Below are 23,463 nucleotides of genomic sequence, written 5' to 3'. Positions count from 1 at the left end.
CTGGTTACATCAAGTTACTACGAGCTAGCTCACGCAGTGTTGCGGCGCGCTCGTCTTCCAACTCCTTGATAAGACGCTCGACGCGGTTGTCGAGAGCGTCGTCCATGGCTTTACGTCCCCACGAATCCGTAGGATCACCGCGTAAGCAGGGTCTTCCCAGTAGTTGCCCTTGTACCGCTTGTCGATGAACACTGGGTCAACCTCATCCTCGGATCGCTCGTAGGATCGCTTCGCCCCCGCCGCCGGTGCATATGCAGCGACGGCCTTCCAGTTGTTGTCATCGCACTTGTACCGCTTCTCCATCACGGCCGCGTCGAGCTTGCCGTCCGACCGCTCGTGGCCTCTCTTCAGCCCAACCCATACTGGTTCGCATGCATCTGCAGAGTAGTAGTATATGGCTTCCCCAAGCAAACGATGGTGTGCGTACGTGCTTAAGGTTGTTTTAGCTCTGATGATGACGCCGAGCTCGGTCTTCCGTTTGGAGCATATACGAACCCGCGCCACGCGCTTAATCCCGTTCCGATTCGAACTGGGCCAGCTTGGGCCTTGCAGTCCGTCCCCGACTGTGTTTTCCTTTTGACTCCTCCTCCCTTCTCTGACACGTGGGGCCCCACTGCCATGGGCTTCACACTGTATTTTTTTGTGATATTTTTACAGTACAAATCTGACAGCCAGGTCTCATGTCTCTCTGACAGGTGGGCCGCCATTGTCATGGGCTTCACACTGTACTTTTTTGGTGATATTTTTATAGTACATATCCGACAGCCAGGCTTCACGAAACAGGTCACCAACTTCATGGTGTGTTCGTGGCTTTTCTAGGAACATCCATATTTTACTGATTAAGCAACAAAGTCATATAAAATCTCCATAATACACTTCAGAGCATAATGAAAAGTACATGATTGACTGAACACCTACAGGACTTGGCTAAAACTTAGCCCTCGACGGTCTGTTTCGACTCAGCTTAAGACCGGACATGTGTCTTCGTTATGAAAAAAAAGACTTAGCTAAAACAAGAACTACTTCCTCCGTCCGGAAATCCTTGTCATCAAAATGAATAAAAAGTGATGCATCTAGATGTTTTTTAGTTCTAGATACATTCATTTTTGTTCATTTTGATGACAAGTTTTTTCGGACGGAGGGAGTACTACATTAAGGTCTTGATGAGCGTGCTTGGAAGAAATCTAACATCTAACATATAAAGCCTCAAGAAGTGCTAGGCACAACCAATGCATCGAGCGCACGGTATCACGGGAGGGAGAAAAGACCACCACACCGCGCCGCGCGTGGGGGTGCAGCGCATATAAAGCCTCAAGAAGTGCTAGGCACAACCAATGCCTCGAGCGCACGGTATCACGGGAGGGAGAAAAGACCACCACACCGCGCCGCGCGTGGGGTGCAGCGCACTACGCGAAGGAAAAAAACCACCGCGCTGTGGTGAGCCCCGCGCCCGTCCGCTTTCTCCTCCATCCCCCTCGTCTCCAACCCTAAAATCTTTTCCCCCTACATCCGCTCATCCCCTCCACTCCCTCGACAACGGTGGCGGCGGCCCCCTCTGGTGGCGGAGGAGGGGGGAGATGGTGGCGTGGCGGCGACCTTCCCCCCTCGTCATCCTGGATCCCACCGACCCCAAGGCGTGCGGGCGCGGCGGCGACCTGCAAGGGAAGGGCGACGCTCGAATCGATCCAGCGCCATGGATCGGTCCCTGCGGGAGAAAGAGAAAATGAGGGAGAGAGAAGGAAGGAGAGGAAGGAGAAAGAGAGAGGAAAGAGGAGAGGGAGGTGCAGCGTTGACTGACGGCTCGCGCGGTGGTGCGGCAGACGGCGGCCTCAGCGGGTGTGCGACAACACCACGCAGCTCCTGTGCCGCGCAACCCTCTCCTCGCAGGCTCAACAGGAGGTTCCCAAGCCAGCTCGGGCCGCTGCTACCTCTTCCTCGCCGCCCAACAGGTCGTCGTGCTGGGGGAGCAGGGTAGCATCGGGTCCACAGGCTGGGGTGGAGGCCTTCCCAACTTGGACTGCGCGTCCTCCTCTTCGCCGCGTCATCGCCCTGGCCAGCTGAGCACCAACCCGACGGCTCCAGCATCCGATGCCAACACAACGAGGTGAGCTTCACCAAATACTCTCTCTCTCTCTCTCTCTCTCTCTCTCTCTCTCTGTCTCTACCTATCTCTTCATGCGGCCTCCTCCCTCTCTGTAATCTTTCGAGATTGATTTTGTTTCCAGGTATACTCCAATCAAACATGTGAATATTTACCAGAGTGCTTCAAGATCGATCTGATGATCCACTACCGCTTTGCTTTTGGGACTAATTTGGATGGGAATGGTGATTTCATGGTTGATTATGATTACTTGGTTCTTGCTCTTGGAGTTACTGTGAATACATTCAACACTCCTAGTATGATGGAGCATTGCCACTTTCTGAAGGTAAAATCCTGATTGGCATTGTGTGTCTCTTTACTGTTCTGCTATTTCTCATGTTTCAATCCTGAGATGTAAGTTACAGTTTAATTTCATGCAAACTCTTGAGATATATGGTATTTGTACCGTGCAGTATTAGTCATATCTTGTGCTTACAGCCTCACATTGTAAATGTCAGGTAGTGGAGGATGCCCAAAAGATTCGAAAGAGTGTGATAGACTGCTTTGAAAAGGCGTCACTTCCTAACCTCAGTGAAGAGGAGAAAAGGAAGATCCTTCACTTTGTGATTATCGGTGGTGGACCTACTGGGGTTGAATTTGCCGTGGAGTTGCATGATTTTCTTGTCGAAGATCTGGTGAAGCTATATCCTGCAATTGAAGAAAACTCTCAACTCCTACTTGCGCTCCGCCTCTTCCTCCTTTCCATCTCTCAATAGGAGGCAGCTCATCTGGCCGTGCAGCGGACTGCGTCCTCAGCGGGTCGGTGATGGAGGTTGCAGCTGGTGCACGATGGCGATTCCAACGACAACAGGAATCTGCAACTTGTTACACTTCTTTGCAACCCCAACAAGGCCCTCGTCTGCTTTGTCTACATATATGCATGATTTCTATGATTGGAATCAGATGGCACTAACTATGTGTCAGACTGCTAATATTTATTTGCTTGATGATCCTTGAAGCGCACTCTACGCTCATACATGATCCCACATATTCTAGGTATAATGATACTATCTTTAGTGTTCTGTTCACGGGAATTTGACAAGTCACTGCTTAAGATTTCTTAACTTTTGTACAGATGCTTTCTTGAGGTTTTGGCTAAAAATCTGTGGTGTACGTCACTCATCAGGTTGAGTTTTTACCAGTTGCTGATCTTATTATTCTGGTTATATTGTCATGAATAAAAAAAATAGTGCACTTCTTTTTGAGGAATCTTCATGCATATTTGTTGCATCCTTACAAAGTAATTGTACTTTAGGTAACTATGACGGGCTAATGCCTTAAGCTGGGACATACAACAAAATACTTATTTTATGGGAGGAGTTTATGGAACTGGGTAGTGCTCATCAGGATGCTCTTGCAGCAATTGACACAATCGATGTGGCTAATGGAGCTAGTGAGTAACCTTGCCACCCTTCAGTATGGTCAGTTTTAATATATACTACAATTTCTGTATGCAAGAGTGACCTTCTACTGTTCTAAATGCAGTGTTCCGTTTAAAAAGAAATTCCATACGCAGATTTAATGTGTACGATCGAACTATCTTTAGTTTATTAAGGTACTCTTTCTAATATTTTACTGTAATAGCAGGTTTTAGCCAATATTTAGTATTGAGGTGTTGATGACAGCAAACACTATCCTGCTTGTCTGTTTTCTAGACGTGTTTCTATATGCTTTTCGGTTGTTAGTTGTGATACTTTTTATTGTCTTTCGAAATTAAGATGTGCTTTGTATATGTGATGATACTATATACTTTCTATAGTTATTGAACTATATACCATTTTTTTATTTATGCTTATGGAGTGCTTAGTTAATCGCTTGCAAGTAGATTTTATAGATACCAATAGAAATAATAACTTGGGATTTATTTCTGTTCAACCTCTGTGATCTAGATGAGCAAAGCAACAACTTTGGCTTTATTTCTTTGTGATGTAGATGAGCAAAACAGTAACTTGGATTTTAATTCTGTTCTCTATGATGTAGATTAGCAAGATTTCTAACCAACAAAGTAATTTATTTTAGTATGGTTTTGTCACTATGATTGGTAATATGAAGTTTATTTATTCTAGGTTCCTATCTTTAGACAGTCATATCCACGTTCGTACTTTTAGAATAGTTGTTGCAACGGGGAAGAGCATTTCTGCAATAGCAAGATATCAGGACCCAATGGGCATAGGCCAAACCAACCACCATCACTATTGCTTCAGGATTAGATAGCTAACTTCCACTCATAGGTGAGTTTGCTTACTCTACTTTCAGTGTACTGTGCAGATATGTTGGTTAGAAATTTTGCTATGTGTCTGTCAAGTTGATTAGATATGAAAAATATGCTCTATAATACCCACATAATACTTGTTTAAATTGGCTTTTCCCTGGTTCATCAGTGCACACATGAAACCGGTAATAAGAAGAGAATCACCTGATTTTTTTAATTGTCTATTTTAGTAAGCATGTTCATAATATTAGGATAGTTTAATTTGAGAACAATTGGCTGGAGGAATGATGTAATTTGATACTCTGTTATGTTGATCTCCAGAGAAATTTGGTTTTTGGTTTTTCATTGATGTATGTTAATCTGTTGTGAATCTTGTTTGCTTGCACCAATTATGTGTAACAATTAGAGGGGAACTTTTGGAACTCATACATTCTATTTCAGTTAATGTTCAAAGCAACTTTCCTGTGTGAATCTGATAATCTCACTGAAACCTGTGTTTCATTGTGTATATTCAGCCTGTCGAGTCAAGTTTCAGACTGATCATGTATCCCCTTGATATTCACTGGATGGAATCCCTTGTTTTACTCAAACTGAACCTTCTACAAACATCGGAAAAGCAACAGCAATAAAGATGGACAGAAATTCCAAAAATAAGGTTAGTTCTTTTTTGTTCCGTATCATTCTCTTTACCGTTCCTTTTGGTACTATACTCCAAAAAAGAGGCAATCGGAAATATTTAGGTCCACTGAAAAGTAATTCTGGAGCTCGCAGAGTTCTCATTTTCAGATTTGTAGTAGTATTCGCTTTTGGTTTACATGATATTGGCTGTATCTCCCTGACAACTGCTCTTTGGTTGGTGTAGGTGTTTTTTTATGGATGTACCTGGTTGCGATGAAGCTAAACAAGAAATAATGCTATCACTTATTACCTTTGTCCTTCAAATTTGAGTATAGGCCTGCGAAATAATGAATATTTGTGTCTCATTGCTCCAGCATGGTCAATAAAGATATGTTGACCCAGGAAATGTGGGTTTATCATAGGTCCTACTGTATACGTTGATATATGAAATATGACATTTACGGTTATATGCTATCACTTATTGCCTTTGTCCTTTGCATTGAGTATAGGCCTGTGAAATAATGGTGTATTTGTGTGTTGATTCGTCTGTTTTCCTTCATGTTCTGGTTCTAAGGTACCAGGACAGACCCAGAGTTATTTGTAAAAAATGCTTTCCAATGTACCAATATTTTGTATCCTTTCTAATGCTTAAAAAAGAGGCGAATAATTCTTTTAGAATATGTAATATCGACATGTGTAACGCACCTTAAGAGACTACTAAGTTATCCTGTATAATTGGCACGCCCTACTTTTGTAGTAATAAATATATCAGGTGCTGCTCCATACAGGTGATACATTGCATTTACCATAGTATTTGATTACATATGATAACATAAAATCTGTTTTTTCCTTAGCGGTTCGGCACACTTAGTGCATAGAAACAGAGTACAGGAAAATTGATTAGATGCATTAGTTAAGAACACTGATTTTTTTGGAAAGCTTCATCATGACATCGATATTGGTTTCGCCTTACTGCCACTCAGAGGTTGGATGGAGCATCGAGGATTTCAGGCTTGGGGTGGCCACGTGTTGCAGGAAAGCAGGAAGAGTTGGATGTGTTCTGTAGAGACCAGGTGATCAATGTCGTTGCCGCCAGGTACCTGAAGGACAACACTTCTAAATTTGGTCATTTATTTATCCTCATAGCTGGTTCCCTTGATACTTTTTCTTAGAAACATGATCAAAGATACAAAAAGTAATACTTCTGAAGAAGAAGTGGCAGTATAGTGTGCATGCCGTATTGACCTGTTCATGCCAATGGCAGAAGTATCTGATTCATCCGACCTAATTCAAGTTAACTTGAGTGCAGCAGTAGATAAACATTCACTTATAAATTCTACTCCAAATGGACAGTAATAGTAGTACGTGGGCAGTGTAAAATGTGTTTTTGTTAGTTCAGTGAAAATTAGAGATCAACCTAATGGTACTTCATTTTTATTCTAATCCGCCAAATGCTATTAAGGAAATGAAGTTTCTTCCTCGATCAAGTTATCAGTCGTTGGTTCACTCTTGCCCTTTGCGCTGGATGAGACGGGGAGGAGGAGGAGGAGGAGAGTGTGGGGGCATCTGGAGAGGAGCGAGGGCGAGAAGTAGCAAGAGATTCCTTAATAGCATTTGGCAGATTAGAATAAAAATGAAGTACCATCAGGTTGATCTCTAATTTTTACTGAACTAACAAAAACACATTTGCTCCACATTTCCCTTTGCGCTGTCAGTGAAAATGTTATACGTCTTAGCTACCTCTGCTCGCTTTCGATGTTCAGTTCACTACTTTACTGCTCTTTCCTTAATTTTGAGAGGATAAAGGAGAGGGAGCTACGACGGCAGGAGAAGAATGCAATGAGGTGCGGTCTTCTGTTCGATGCCAAGGGCCTGTCCGGCAGTGATTTCCTCGGTGAGTACTCCACTACACGCCTTTCGTCGAATCCAGAGAAGAACATTTATCACCACCACCATGCATGTTCTTGGCTTGGCTTGGGGTTCGTCTGCTAATGGAGATTGATCTGATTTTACCTGTACTTGCAGGGATGATCTACATGATATAACAAAAGGATTTTATATGCGTTTGTGTGCTTCAGAAAAGGTTACTGCTACATTCAACTTTTCACTAGAAATGATTCGTATATCCTGAAGATGTTGCTAGCATCTTGAAGGATTACTTATATTTGCTCCCTAATTTCCTAGATTATACGAAGTGAGTTGGATCATCCAGGGTTGGCGAAACTGATATTCAAATTTGTTTTGTTCTTTAGACCAGACATTAGCCCTTTCTCTCTATTTAACATATTTGAAGTTCTCATGTTACATTATAGTAAATATTCAATTCACTTCTATTTTGTAGACAGGTCATTAGCCTTTTCTCTCTATTTAACACATTTCAAGTTCTCATGTTACATCAAAAGTACGCTGGTTAGGATGTTTGCAACATGCCGTGTGTTGTAATCTTTGTCCACTGTACATGCACAGATTAAATACTTTCATTAGTACTTTTACATATTTCAAGTTCTCATTGTTCAGTTTGTTGGTTTAATAGAGAATGTTCCTGATCCTTACTTTCATAGGTACATTTAGAAGTCACAATAGAGAAGGTTCGTAGCCTTGGCTCCAAAGCTTCAAGCTCTTATAGAAATTAGAACTGAGGGCCTTTTAAAATGAGTCCTGCATAATAGTGTTGTTCAGTAGGATGCAGAATTTTTGTTTGTCTGATCGGCTATCCTTGGTGCTGATTTACGTACTGATTTCATCATCATATGACTACAATAAAGAAGTTGTGTGTATAAATATTTCTAACTGCTGATACTTTGCATCAGTGATTTCAATTCTGTTGGCCCTCCTTAACATTGCTTGGGAATGTGAGGCTTAAAAGTTTCAACCCTGTGCAATGTGCTTTTCGGGTGTGGGTTTGTGTCTGACTAATTAACGCTTCTGTTAATACTGATATGCCCTTGTACATTATATGGGTATTGCATCGCTTGTACTTATAGTAAGTGGAATTTTTTTCATATCTTTCAAGATGTCCCCGAATAATGTTAATGTACACTCTTTCAATACATGGCTTACCCTTGGCCTTTGCGCCATTGGCGCAACTGGTCATCTAGTAGAGCTAACAATGAGAAGAGCGATCTCAGACCTCGGAATAGAGCCGATGCACAAGAGAAAAGCAATCAGTAGCGAAGATCGCATCCGGAAGTTGTTCTTCTTGTGGAAGATAGACTGCACGATGAAACGCAAGGACTTTAACCATTTCAGGTCTAGAGCTCCGGTAATGGGTTCAGTGCAAGTGCAATGCATTTAGCCACGCCAGTTGCGAGGGGCTGACAGACGCGGATTTTCTCTCGGACCCCCTCACGACGTGTGGATCTCTCCCAGGCAAATGCTCGACGACGTGTGGATCTCTCCCAGGCAAATGCTAGACGCATGTGGATCTCTTCTCCTGGGAAATTACACAGATCGGGAAAAATGTTAAGGGGATGAGCGACTTTTTCTTAAAGATGGTACTGACGTAGATGTTCATAAACACATTCATACTCTCACCTGTATAAAGGCACACACTACACGCACAAGTCAGCACAAGTGTCTCGCTATTGACGGAGTGTCGCCTTCCACTAAAGAATAATCCACCTTTATTTGGCACCAAAGCTGTAAATATAGGGTTTGATCCATGTTGGAGAGAGGTTACTCGACACTAACAGTAGCGTCAAGACCAGGATCTCCATGGGGACGGTTTTCCTCTCGGGAATGCTGCCCCACAGCCAGCCTCCCAGCAAGCTCCCTAAGTCTCGCGGATAGGCACGGGTGACGAGACGCGTTGTTGGGAGCAGATGCACGTCCCATCAGACGTCTTTATTGGCTTTGCGTATGCCACTGTTGCATGGTCCGACAAGTGGCACGCATGCGATGAAAAACGTGCATGGTGCCAGCAAGCGGGCAACTTGGGCTCTAAGGGAGGTCATACATGCCCGTCAGCTGGCCCTGTGCTATGGCTGGCCACCACAGGTCTAGGCTATCGTATCCCCTGAGCAGTCTCATCAGCGCAGCCACAAATCCTTTATGGACTGAGGGTATTATTGTCCACCTAACCATCCAACTACATGTTGGTTCTCTAGGAGACGAGCAACGAAATACTGTAGTGGTTTACGTAAGCAAATATGATCTTATTTTTTTAACAAAGGATTAATTTTATTGATTCAATATGAAGCATCAAAAAGATACAAACACAATAAGCATATACCCGACCTCTGCATATCCACGATACACATAGTCAACACCAACACGCACAAATAAAAACATGTCGACAAATAGTAAGTCACGTCAGAAGAGGATAGAAATCCATAAGAATACTACTTCCTCCGTTCCTAAATATTTGTCTTTCTAGAGATTTCAACAAATGACTACATACGAAGGAAAATGAGTGAATCTACACTCTAAAATATATCTATATATATCCGTATGTAGTAGTCCATTTGAAATCTCTAAAAAGACAAATATTTAGAAACGGAAGGAGTATCTGTTGGAAATATGAGCAATTTACTAAATGATTTTATTAACAGAAATACTAGATAAAGCATGACTAATATAGTAGAACAAGTCATGCGTCCTGACAGAGAGAAGGTAAATAGCATCTGCATATATGAACTTGAGCTAAACACATCTAGAACAGACACTAGATGAAGTTGCATATATGAAGTAGAACCTAACATATGTAGGACAGAGACCAGAGCAAAGAACTGTGGTAGGACTTCTAACAGAAAGAGGAAGAACATGTACGGGACAGCAGCAGCAGAAGCACTGGACTTGGGGTCGACATCCTCTCCAGCCATGTCGTTGATGAGGTTGTCGACGCCGGGGAAGAAGACGTCGTCGGGGAAGTAGTAGTCGGAGTCTGTGATGAAGAAGTCAGTAGTCGCGCGGAGCGTTCCCCAAAAACCTTATCACCCTTCTCCCGTACGGGACTCAAAGAGGTACGGTTCTGGAGGCCCCGACTCGCGGTGCACGCCGCAAGCCGGGATGAGGAAGACAACAGCAGCTCAGAGCTTGGAACCGGTGGCGAGAGGAAGGAGAAGTTCCGGTGCGTCTCTCTGAGAGGAGCGACCTCCCTTTTATAGGGGCAAGAGAAGGAGGCGAGAGACTGCACCGGGAGCTGAAGGGAACGCGGGAGACGAAACGAACAGGTAGCAGCCGAAGGGTGCAGCGTTCGTATTCAATATCCACTACAACAAAAACTTCCAGCTCCCGAGTGACCTTTCGTATACCCGTAGTGCGTGGCAAAAATTTAGATATCGGTTCGGCTTATTCCCGCAACCCACGGCGCGGCGCGGCCCGTCGTGACGTGGCGTGGCGTGGTGTGGCAAGGCGGGCGGCGGAGGAGGAGCGCGGGTGGATATCCCTCTTGTTCTCATGCTCATACAAGCGGGGAAAGAATCTCCCTTATAAGGAGGTCCAACTCCCACTAAAGTAGCAATGTGGGATTAAACTTTAGTAGTATCCCTTGCCTTGCACAAATGGGCTAAGTGGGCCTCTAGGATTAATTTAGGAATTTCTGAAATAATTATTGGGCTATCCCAAAAATAGACTAAATTTCAGCAATCCTCCACCAGATCCTAGAGGCACACAGAAATTTGCTTTTGGTTCCAAAACATTGTTTTATATACCGGTATTGCAGTGGAGACTGTTAAGTTGAACTTCCACCTAGAACTCTATGCCACACTAGTAGGCAACTTGAACAGTGGACTGGGGCCTTGAACTGCAAGTTTTCTGCGAATCTAGCTTCACACAAAGCCTTGACCGATACTAGGCTACCGTGGGTCTTCCCCGTGGGTGGAGCTTATGCGTCATACTCCGTGACCTTTCATGAGTTTACTAGAGAGAACCCTACTATCATAGATTGCGACGTTTGACAATCAGACTCATATAGGTGTGTTCTTCAAAAGATGTTCTACAGGAAAACATCTCTGCTTAAATGAGCCACTTAGAACACATTAAGATATACATCAACCTGCCATGCAGATTTAGGAGAGTATTGCATCTTCATGGAGTGGTATTGTTAACAGTAAGGATACTCTCCTCTCAGTTGACCAACAGCTTGTCTTCCACATCTAATTCACGGGATCTCCGATCAGATAGACTAGGTTACCACTGTGAACAACTCATATTGTGGGTCTCATACCAATCTCCCTTGATGCATTATCTATCACATTACGTGATAGACCCTTAGTAAAAGGATCTGTCAGATTTTTAGACGTTTGGATATAATCCAATGCAATAACTCCAGAGTTTTTCATTTTCCTGACAGACTTTAACCTTCTCTGAACGTGTCTTGATGACTTCATATTATCCTTTGAGCTGCTCACTTTCGTGATCACAGTTTGATTATCGCAGTTCATAAGGACACCCGGTACAGGTTTCCCAACAATCGGTAATGAAGGAAATATGCCCTAGAGGCAATAATGAAGTTATTATTTATTTCCTTATATCATGATAAATGTTTATTATTCATGCTAGAATTGTATTAACTGACATAATACATGTGTGAATACATAGACAAACAGAGTGTCACTAGTATGCCTCTACTTGACTAGCTCGTTAATCGAAGATGGTTATGTTTCCTAACCATAGACATGAGTTTTCATTTAATTAACGGGATCACATCATTAGGAGAATGATGTGATTGAGTTGACCCATTCCGTTAGCTTAGCACCTGATCGTTTAGTATGTTGCTATTGCTTTCTTCATGACTTATACATGTTCCTATGACTATGAGATTATGCAACTCCCGTTTACCGGAGGAACACTTTGTGTGCTACTAAACATCACAACGTAACTGGGTGATTATAAAGGTGCTCTACAGGTGTCTCCGAAGGTATTTGTTGGGTTGGCATATTTCAAGATTAGGATTTGTCACTCCGATTGTCGGAGAGGTATCTCTGGGCCCTCTCGGTAATGCACATCACTTAAGCCTTGCAAGCATTGCAACCAATGAGTTAGTTGCGGGATGATGTATTACGGAACGAGTAAAGATACTTTCCGGTAACGAGATTGAACTAGGTATTGAGATACCGACGATCGAATCTCGGGCAAGTAACATACCGATGACAAAGGGAACAACGTATGTTGTTATGCGGTCTGACCGATAAAGATCTTCGTAGAATATGTGGGACCCAATATGAGCATCCAGGTTCCGCTATTGGTTATTGACCGGAGACGTGTCTCAGTCATGTCTACATAGTTCTCAAACCCGTAGGGTCCGCACGCTTAACGTTACGATGACAGTTATATTATGAGTTTATATGTTTTGATGTACCAAAGGTTGTTCGGAGTCCCGGATGTGATCACGGACATGACGAGGAGTCTCAAAATGGTCGAGACATGAAGATTTATATATTGGAAGCCTATGTTTGGATATCGAAAGTGTTCCATGTGAAATCGGGATTTTACCGGAGTACCGGGAGGTTACCGGAACCCCCCGGGAACTTAATGGGCCTTAGTGGTCCTTGGTGGAAGAGAGGAGAGGCAGCCAGGGCAGGGCCACGCGCCCCTTCCCCCTAGTCCGAATAGTACAAGGAGAGGGGGGCGGCGCCCCCTTTCCTTCCTCCCCTCCACCTCTTCCCCCTCTCTCTCCTAGTCCAACATGGAAAAAGGGGGAGTCCTACTCCCGGTAGGAGTAGGACTCCTCCTGGCGCGCCTCCTCTGTGGCCGGACGCACCTTCCCCTTGCTCCTTTATATACGGGGGCAGGGGGCACCCCATAGACACAACAATTGATCAAGTTGATCTTTTAGCCGTGTGCGGTGCCCCCCTCCACCATAGTCCACCTCGATAATACTGTTGCGGTGCTTAGGCGAAGCCCTGAATCGGTAGAACATCAACATCGTCACCACGCCGTCATGCTGACGAAACTCTCCCTCAACGCTCGGCTGGATCGGAGTTCGAGGGACGTCATCGGGCTGAATGTGTGCTGAACTCGGAGGTGCCGTGGATTCGGTACTTGATCGGTCGGATCGTGAAGACGTATGACTATATCAACCGCATTGTGCTAACACTTCCGCTTTCGGTCTACGAGGGTACGTGGACATACTCTCCCCTCTCGTTGCTATGCATCACCATGATCTTGCGTGTGCGTAGGAATTTTTTTGAAATTACTACGTTCCCCAACAGTGGCATCCGAGCAAGGTTTTATGCGTAGATGTCATATGCATGAGTAGAACACAAGTGAGTTGTGGGCGATATAAGTCATACTTCTTACCAGCATGTCATACTTTGGTTCGGCGGTATTGTTGGATGAAGCGGCCCGGACCGACATTACGCGTACGCTTACGCGAGACTGGTTCTACTGACGTGCTTTGCACACAGGTGGCTGGCGGCTGTCAGTTTCTCCAACTTTAGTTGAACCGAGTGTGGCTACGCCCGGTCCTTGCGAAGGTTAAAACAGCACCAACTTGACAAACTATCGTTGTGATTTTGTTGCGTAGGTAAGAACGGTTCTTGCTAAGCCCGTAGCAGCCACGTAAAATTTGCAACAACAAACTAGAGGACGTCTAACTTGTTTTTGCAGGGCATGTTGTGATGTGATATGGTCAAGACATGATGCGAAATTTTATTGTATGAGATGATCATGTTTTGTAACCGAGTTATCGGCAACTGGCAGGAGCCATATGGTTGTCGCTTTATTGTATGCAATGCAATCGCCCTGTAATACTTTACTTTATCACTAAGCGGTAGAGATAGTCGTAGAAGCATAAGATTGGCAAGATGACAATGGTGCTACGATGGAGATCAAGGTGTCATGCCGGTGACGATGGTGATCATGACAGTGCTCCGGAGATGGAGATCACAAGCACAAGATGATGATGGCCATATCATATCACTTATATTGATTGCATGTGATGTTTATCTTTTATGCATCTTATCTTGCTTTGATTGACGGTATCATTATAAGATGATCCCTCACTAAATTATCAAAGTATAAGTGTTCTCCCTGAGTATGCACCGTTGCGAAAGTTCTTCGTGCGGAGACACCACGTGATGATCAGGTGTGATAGGCTCTACGTTCAAATACAACGGGTGCAAAACAGTTGCACATGCGGAATACTCAGGTTAAACTTGACGAGCCTAGCATATAACAGATATGGCCTCGGAACACGGAGACCGAAAGGTCGAGCATGAATCATATAGTAGATATGGTCAACATTGTGATGTTCATCATTGAAACTACTCCATCTCACGTGATGATCGGACATGGTTTAGTTGATTTGGATCACGTGATCATTTATAGGATTAGAGGGATGTCTATCTAAGTGGGAGTCTTAAATAATATGATTAATTGAACTTAAATTTATCATGAACTTAGTACCTGATAGTATCTTGCTTGTCTATGTTTGATTGTAGATAGATGGCCCGTGCTGTTGTTCCATTGAATTTTAATGCATTCCTTGAGAAAGCAAAGTTGAAAGATGATGGTAGCAATTACACGGACTGGGTCCATGACTTGAGGATTATCCTCATTGCTGCATAGAAGAATTCCGTCCTGGAAGCACCGCTGGGTGCCAGGCCTGCTGCTGATGCAACTGACGACATTAAGAACGTTTGGCAGAGCAAAGCTGATGACTACTCGATAGTTCAATGTGCCATGCTTTACGACTTAGAACTGGGACTTCAACGAAGTATTGAACGTCATGGGGCATATGAGATGTTCCAGTAGTTGAAGTTAATATTTCAAGCAAATGCCCGGACTGAGAGTATGAAGTCTCCAATAAGTTCTATAGCTGCAAGATGGAGGAGAATAGTTCTGTCAGTGAGCATATACTCAAGATGTTTGGCTATTGTAATCACTTGATTCAACTGGGAGTTAATCTTCCGGATGATAGCGTCATTAACAGAATTCTCCAATCACTGTCACCAAGCTACAAGAGCTTCGTGATGAACTATAATATGCAAGGGATGGATAAGACGATTCCCGAGCTCTTCGCAATGCTAAAGGCTGCGAAAGTAGAAATCAAGAAGGAGCATCAAGTGTTGATAGTCAATAAAACCACTAGTTTCAAGAAAAAGGGCAAAGGGAAGAAAAAGGGGAACTTCAAGAAAAACAGCAAGCAAGTTGCTGCTCAGGAGAAGAAACCCAAGTCTGGACCTAAGCCTGAAATAGAGTGCTTCTACTGCAAGCAGACTGGTCACTGGAAGCAGAACTGCCCCAAGTATTTGGCGGATAAGAAGGATGGCAAGGTGAACAAAGGTATATGTGATATACATGTTATTCATGTGTACCTTACTAATGCTCGCAGTAGCACCTGGGTATTGATACTGGTTCTGTTGCTAATATTTGCAACTCGAAATAGGGGCTACGGATTAAGCGAAGATTGGCTAAGGACGAGGTGACGATGCGCGTGGGAAATGGTTCCAAAGTCGATGTGATCGCGGTCGGCACGCTACCTCTACATCTACCTTCGGGATTAGTATTAGACCTAAATAATTGTTATTTGGTGCCAGCGTTGAGCACAAACATTATATCTGAATCTTGTTTGATGCGAGACGATTATTCATTTAAATCAGAGAATAATGGTTGTTCTATTTATATGAGTAATATCTTTTATGGTCATGCACCCTTGGAGAGTGGTCTATTCTTATTGAATCTCGATAGTAGTGATACACATATTCATAATGTTGAAGCCAAAAGATGCAGAGTTGATAATGATACTGCAACTTATTTGTGGCACTGCCGTTTGGGTCATATCGGTGTAAAGTGCATGAAGAAACTCCATACTGATGGACTTTTGGAACCACTTGATTATGAATCACTTGGTACTTGCGAACCGTGCCTCATGGGCAAGATGACTAAAACGCCGTTCTCCGGAACTAAAGAGAGAGCAACAGATTTGTTGGAAATCATACATACAGATGTATGTGGTCCGATGAATATTGAGGCTCGTGGCAGATATCGTTATTTTATCACCTTCACAGATGATTTGAGCAGATATGGGTATATCTACTTAATGAAACATAAGTCTGAAACATTTGAAAAGTTCAAAGAATTTCAGAGTGAAGTTGAAAATCATCGTAACAAGAAAATAAAATTTCTACGATCGGATCGTGGAGGAGAATATTTGAGTTACGAGTTTGGTCTACATTTGAAACAATGTGGAATAGTTTCGCAACTCACGCCACCCGGAACACCACAACGTAATGGTGTGTCCGAACATCGTAATCGTACTTTACTAGATATGGTGCGATCTATGATGTCTCTTACTGATTTACCGCTATCGTTTTGGGGTTATGCTTTAGAGACGGCCGCATTCACGTTAAATAGGGCACCATTGAAATCCGTTGAGACGACGCCTTATGAACTGTGGTTTGGCAAGAAACCAAAGTTGTCGTTTCTGAAAGTTTGGGGCTGCGATGCTTATGTGAAAAAGCTTCAACCTTATAAGCTCGAACCCAAATTGGAGAAATGTGTCTTCATAGGATACCCAAAGGAGACTGTTGGGTACACCTTCTATCACAGATCCGAAGGCAAGACTTTTGTTGCTAAATTCGGAGTTTTTCTAGAGAAGGAGTTTCTCTCGAAAGAAGTGAGTGGGAGGAAAGTAGAAGTTGATGAGGTAACTGTACCTGCTCCTCTATTGGAAAGTAGTTCATCGCAGAAATCGGTTCCTGCGACACCTACACCAAATAGTAAGGAAGTTAATGATGATGATCACGAAACTTCAGATCAAGTTGCTACTGAACCTCATAGATCAACCAGAGTAAGATCCGCACCAGAGTGGTACGGTAATCCTGTTCTGGAAGTCATGCTACTAGATCATGATGAACCTACGAACTATGAAGAAGCGACGGTGAGCCCAGATTCCACAAAATGGCTTGAAGCCATGAAATCTGAGATGGGATCCATGTATGAGAACAAAGTGTGGACTTTGGTTGACTTGCCCGATGATCGGCAAGCAATTGAGAATAAATGGATCTTTAAGAAGAAGACTGACGCTGACGGTAATGTTACTGTCTACAAAGCTCGACTTGTTGCAAAAGGTTTTCGACAAGTTCAAGGGATTGACTACGATGAGACCTTCTCACCCGTAGCGATGCTTAAGTCTGTCCGAATCATGTTAGCAATTGCCGCATTTTATGATTATGAAATATGGCAGATGGATGTCAAAACTGCATTCCTGAATGGGTTTCTGGAGGAAGAGTTGTATATGATGCAACCGGAAGGTTTTGTCAATCCAAAGGGAGCTAACAAAGTGTGCAAGCTCCAGCGATCCATCTATGGACTGGTGCAAGCCTCTCGGAGTTGGAATAAACGCTTTGATAGTGTGATCAAAGCATTTGGTTTTATACAGACTTTTGGAGAAGCCTGTATTTACAAGAAAGTGAGTGGGAGCTCTGTAGCATTTCTGATATTATATGTGGATGACATATTACCGATTGGAAATGACATAGAATTTCTGGATAGCATAAAGGGATACTTGAATAAGAGTTTTTCAATGAAAGACCTCGGTGAAGCTTCTTACATATTGGGCATTAAGATCTATAGAGATAGATCAAAACACTTAATTGGACTTTCAGAAAGTACATACCTTGACAAAGTTTTGAAGAAGTTCAAAATGGATCAAGCAAAGAAAGGGTTCTTGCCTGTGTTACAAGGTGTGACGTTGAGTAAGACTCAATGCTCGACCACTGCAGAAGATAGAGAAAAAATGAAAGATGTTCCCTATGCTTCAGCCATAGGCTCTATCATGTATGCAATGTTGTGTACCAGACCTGATGTGTGCCTTGCTATAAGTCTAGAAGGGAGGTACCAAAGTAATCCAGGAGTGGATCACTGGACAATGGTCAAGAACATCCTGAAGTACCTGAAAAGGACTAAGGATATGTTTCTCGTGTATGGAGGTGACAAAGAGCTCATCGTAAATGGTTACGTCGATGCAAGCTTTGACACTGATCCGGACGATTCTAAATCGCAAACCGGATACGTGTTTACATTAAATGGTGGAGCTGTCAGTTGGTGCAGTTCTAAACAAAGCGTCGTGCCGGGATCTACGTGTGAAGCGGAATACATAGCTTCTTCAGAAGCAGCAAATGAAGGAGTCTGGATCAAGGAGTTCATATCCGATCTAGGTGTCATACCTAGTGCATCGGGTCCAATGAAAATCTTTTGTGACAATACTGGAGCAACAGCCTTGGCGAAGGAATCCAGATTTCAGAAGAGAACCAAAGCACATCAAGAGACGCTTCAATTCCATCCGGGATCTAGTCCAGGTGGGAGACATAGAAATTTGCAAGATACATACGGATCTGAATGTTGTAGACCCATTGACTAAGCCTCTTCCACGAGCAAAACATGATCAGCACCAAGGCTCCATGGGTGTTAGAATCATTACTGTGTAATCTAGATTATTGACCCTAGTGCAAGTGGGAGACTGAAGGAAATATGCCCTAGAGGCAATAATAAAGTTATTATTTATTTTCTTATATCATGATAAATGTTTATTATTCATGCTAGAATTGTATTAACCGGAAACATAATACATGTGTGAATACATAGACAAACAGAGTGTCACTAGTATGCCTCTACTTGACTAGCTCGTTAATCGAAGATGGTTATGTTTCCTAACCATAGACATGAGTTGTTATTTGATTAACGGGATCACATCATTAGGAGAATGATGTGATTGACTGGACCCATTCTGTTAGCTTAGCACCCGATCGTTTAGTATGTTGCTATTGCTTTCTTCATGACTTATACATGTTCCTATGACTATGAGATTATGCAACTCCCGTTTACCGGAGGAACACTTTGTGTGCTACCAAACATCACAACGTAACTGGGTGATTACAAAGGTGCTCTACAGGTGTCTCCGAAGGTATTTGTTGGGTTGGTGTATTTCGAGATTAGGATTTGTCACTCCGATTGTCGGAGAGGTATCTCTGGGCCCTCTCGGTAATGCACATCACTTAAGCCTTGCAAGCATTGCAACTAATGAGTTAGTTGCGGGATGATGTATTATGGAACGAGTAAAGAGACTTGTCGGTAACGAGATTGAACTAGGTATTGAGATACCGATGATCGAATCTCGGGCAAGTAACATACCGATGACAAAGGGAACAACGTATGTTGTTATCCGGACTGACCGATAAAGATCTTTGTAGAATATGTGGGAGCCAATATGAGCATCCAGGTTCCGCTATTGGTTATTGACCAGAGACGTGTCTCGGTCATGTCTACATAGTTCTCGAACCCGTAGGGTCCGCACGCTTAACGTTACGATGACAGTTATATTATGAGTTTATATGTTTTGATGTACCGAAGGTTGTTTGGAGTCCCGGATGTGATCACAGACATGACGAGGAGTCTCGAAATGGTTGAGACATGAAGATTTATATATTGGAAGCCTATGTTTGGATATCGGAAGTGTTCCGGGTGAAATCGGGATTTTACTGGAGTACCGGGAGGTTACCGGAACCCCCCGGGAACTTAATGGGCCTTAGTGGGCCTTGGTGGAAGAGAGGAGAGGCGGCGAGGGCAGGGCCGCGCGCCCCTCCCCCCTAGTCCGAATAGGACAAGTAGAGGGGGCGGCGCCCCCCCTTTCCTTCCTCCCCTCCACCTCTTCCCCCTCTCTCTCCTAGTCCAACATGGAAAAGGGGGAGTCCTACTCCCGGTAGGAGTAGGACTCCTCCTGGCGCGCCTCCTCCCTGGCCGGCCGCACCTCCCCCTTGCTCCTTTATATACGGGGGCAAGGGGCACCCCATAGACACAACAATTGATCAAGTTGATCTTTTAGCCGTGTGCGGTGCCCCCCTCCACCATAGTCCACCTCGATAATACTGTTGCGGTGCTTAGGCGAAGCCCTGCATCGGTAGAACATCAACATCCTCACCACGCCGTCGTGCTGACGAAACTCTCCCTCAACACTCGGCTGGATCAGAGTTCGAGGGACGTCATCGGGCTGAACGTGTGCTGAACTCGGAGGTGCCGTGCGTTCGGTACTTGATCGGTCGGATCGTGAAGACGTACGACTACATCAGCCGCGTTGTGCTAACGCTTCCGCTTTCGGTCTACGAGGGTACGTGGACACACTCTCCCCTCTCGTTGCTATGCATCACCATGATCTTGCGTGTGCGTAGGAATTTTTTTGAAATTACTACATTCGCCAACAGGTAAGTCATTCAAGAGCCGACGAAGCCAATCTGCTTCAACCGTAGCTATATCTAGTGCTGTGAGTTCTGCTTCCATTGTTGACCTCGTTAAGATGGTGTGCTTGCAAGACTTCCAAGAAACAGCGCCACCTTCATGAGTGAATACATATCCGCTCGTGGCCTTTATCTCATCAGCATCTGAGATCCAGTTTGAGTCACTATACCCTTCAAGCACCTTTGGGTGCCCAGTGTAGTGAATTCCATAATTTGCAGTGCCTTTCAAATAACCCAAAACTCTCTCTAGAGCTTTCCAATGCACATCTCCTGGTTTTGAGACAAACCGACTCAGTTTGCTAACAGCAAAAGAGATGTCAGATCTTGTAGCACTGGCTAAGTACATAAGTGAGCCAATAATCTGAGAATACTTCAATTGATCTCTAGCAATTCTTTGATTCTTTCGAAGTAACACACTCGCATCATATGGTGTTGGAGAGGGCTTGCAGTCACTATAGCCAAAGCGACTCAAGATCTTTTCCACATAGTGAGATTGAAGCAATGTAATCCCACCATCATCGTCTCTCAACAACTTGATGTTCAGAATGACATCAACCACTCCTAAATCCTTCATCTCAAAACAACGAGATAGGAAATCCTTGACCTCCTTGATAATATTCAGATTTGTTCCGAAAATCAGTATGTCGTCAACATACAAGCAAAGGATAACTCCCTCGCCCCCACCATGGCGATAGTACACACATTTGTCAGCTTCGTTCACAACAAAGCCTGCAGCTGTTAAAGTTCTTTCAAACTTCTCATGCCACTGTTTGGGTGTTTGCTTGAGTCCATACAAACACTTCAGAAACTTGCACACTTTCCCTTCCTGACCATCTATTACAAACCCATCTGGTTGTTCCATATAAATTTCCTCGTCCAACTCTCCATTTAGGAAAGCAGTCTTAACATCCATTTGATGAACGAGAAGACTATGTGAGGCAGCTAGTGAAATAGAACTCGAATACTGGTCAGTCGAGCCACAGGTGAGTAAGTACCAAAGAAGTCTTCACCTTCCTTTTGGGTATAACCCTTAGCCACGAGCCGTGCCTTGGACTTTTCAATAGTACCATCATGCCTAAGCTTCTTCTTGAATACCCATTTGCATCCTATAGGTTTGCACCCATAAGGACGATCACTTATCTCCCAAGTTTCATTCGCCAAGATGGAATCCATCTCGCTACGAACCGCTTCCTTCAAGTAGTCAGCATCTTCAGATGCATAGGCCTCTGAAATAGAACTGGGAGTGTCATCTATGAGATACACAAGAAAATCATCACCAAAGGACTTTGCAGTCCTCTGTCTCTTGCTCCTAGTAGGAACTTCGCTGTTCTCCTCCACAGGACTTTCAAAGTGTTCCATCGAAATTGCAGGTTCGGTAATTGTAACTGGTTCCTGATTCGATGAACTAGACATCTCCTGATTAGATGAGGTAGCCATATCCTTCATGGGAAAGATATCTTCAAAGAAAGTCGCATCATTCGACTCCATGATCGTACCGACATGCATGTCAGGTACCTCAGATTTTACAACCAAGAATCTATAGCCAATGCTATGAAAAGCATATCCCAGGAAAATACAATCCATAGTCTTTGGTCCAAGCTTCCACTTCTTTGGAATTAGAACATTGACTTTCGCCAAACAACCCCATGTTCGTAGATAAGAGAGTTTTAACCTTTTCTTCTCCCATTCCTCGAATGGAGTTATCTCTTTGTTCTTTGTGGGAACTCGGTTTAGGACATGACATGCCGTCAATATCGCCTCCCCCACCATGCCTTGGAGAGACCCGATGTGTCTAACATGGGGTTAACCAAATCAGTTAGAGTACGGTTCTTTCTTTCGGCCACCCCATTTGACTGAGGTGAATAGGGAGGCGTCCTCTCATGGATTATACCATGTTCCGCACAAAAAGCATCAAATTCATTGAAAAAATACTCTCCACAACGGTGGGACCTAAGCGCCTCTTGATTTTTTGATCAAGTTGATTTTCCACTTCAGCTTTATAGATCTTGAAAAAGTTCAAAGCCTCATCCTTAGATTTCAGAAGATATACACGGCAGTATCTAGTGGAGTCGTCAATTAATGTCATGAAATATTTCTTTCCACCTTTTGTCAAAACACCATTCATTTCACATAGATCTGAATGTATGAGTTCTAGTGGTGCAAGATTTCTCGTTTCTGCAGTCACATGAGACTTACGAGGTTGCTTAGCTTGCACACACACTTGACACTTGGATCCCTTGACAGTGGTGAAACTAGGGATTAAGTTCAACTTTGCTAGTCGCAACATGCAACAAAAGTTAACATGACAAAGACGTGAATGCCACACATTTGATTCACTATTCTTGCAAATATGATTAACAACATTATTGCAAACGTCTGATAAGGATAAACGATACAGGCCTCCTGACTCATAGCCTTTACCAACGAAGGTTCCATACTTGGATATTACAAATTTATTCGACTCAAAGACAAGCTTGTAGCCATCTCTACACAGAAGAGATCCGCTAACAAGATTTTTATTGATGGAGGGGACATAATGCATGTTCTTCAGCCGCACGATCTTCCCCGAAGTAAACTTCAGATCGACCGTGCCAACACCACAAACAGAAGCACTTGAACTGTTGCCCATCAGTACGGTTGAAGTCCCTGCGGTCTGATAAGACGAAAACATGGAAATATCACCTCATACATGCACATTACCACCCGTGTCAATCAACCAATCAGGAGAATGACATACTAAAAGAATAGTGGAAATATACCATACCCAGCATCCTTCATGTCAATGTCTCCAATGACAACATTAGCGGTCTTGCCGCCTTTCCCAGGATGACGCTTGTCATAACGATTAGGGCAACTAGGAGCCCAATGATCAGGATCCCCACACACATGACAGACACCTTTCTTCTTGTCATTCTTCTTCTTGAATTTCTTGTGCTGGATAGCCTTGTTCTTCCCATCAAACTTTGCTTTACCATCAAACTTGCCCTTGTTCTTGAACTTGTGGGGTTGGAGGTTCTGCTTCTGCACCACATTGGCACTAGATCCTCCCTCAATACCTCGAGCACGTGTGTCATTTGCTCTCGCCTTTTCTTTCACATCAAGAGTGCCAATGAGATCCGGGACAGAAAACTCCTGTCTCTTATGCTTCAGTAAGGTAGCAAAGTTCCTCCACGAAGGAGGAAGCTTAGTGATGATACCTCCGGCAACAAACTTGTCCGGTAGCATACAACTGAAGTGCTCAAGTTCTCTAGCAAATGACTATATCTCATGAGCTTGCTCAACCACGGAGCGCTCTTCAGTCATCCTGTAATAATAGA

General features: G+C 43.7%; 1 long non-coding RNA gene across 12 annotated transcripts; it reads left to right on the top strand.

Annotated features, from left to right (window-relative positions):
- Positions 1-1,361: 1,361 nt before the first annotated feature.
- LOC123068836 (uncharacterized) lies at positions 1,362-7,900 on the top strand. Of its 12 annotated transcripts, none has more exons than XR_006432057.1 (13): positions 1,362-2,104; positions 2,371-2,426; positions 2,599-3,136; positions 3,216-3,266; positions 3,396-3,533; positions 3,626-3,695; positions 4,207-4,371; positions 4,868-5,007; positions 5,215-5,377; positions 5,954-6,066; positions 6,777-6,864; positions 6,996-7,053; positions 7,155-7,466. It is a non-coding gene; the product is annotated as an uncharacterized lncRNA (long non-coding RNA). The 12 variants fall into 12 exon arrangements; XR_006432053.1 differs by having other exon boundaries at positions 1,363-2,104; positions 2,226-2,426; positions 6,770-6,864; XR_006432058.1 differs by having other exon boundaries at positions 1,364-2,104; positions 2,226-2,426; positions 3,501-3,533.
- The last annotated feature ends 15,563 nt before the right edge of the window (positions 7,901-23,463 follow it).

Source organism: Triticum aestivum, chromosome 3B (genome assembly GCF_018294505.1).
Source record: "Triticum aestivum cultivar Chinese Spring chromosome 3B, IWGSC CS RefSeq v2.1, whole genome shotgun sequence".
Lineage (NCBI taxonomy): Eukaryota > Viridiplantae > Streptophyta > Magnoliopsida > Poales > Poaceae > Triticum > Triticum aestivum.
The sequence above is the reverse complement of the archived record's forward strand: the minus strand, read 5'-3'. Positions and strand labels throughout refer to the sequence as shown.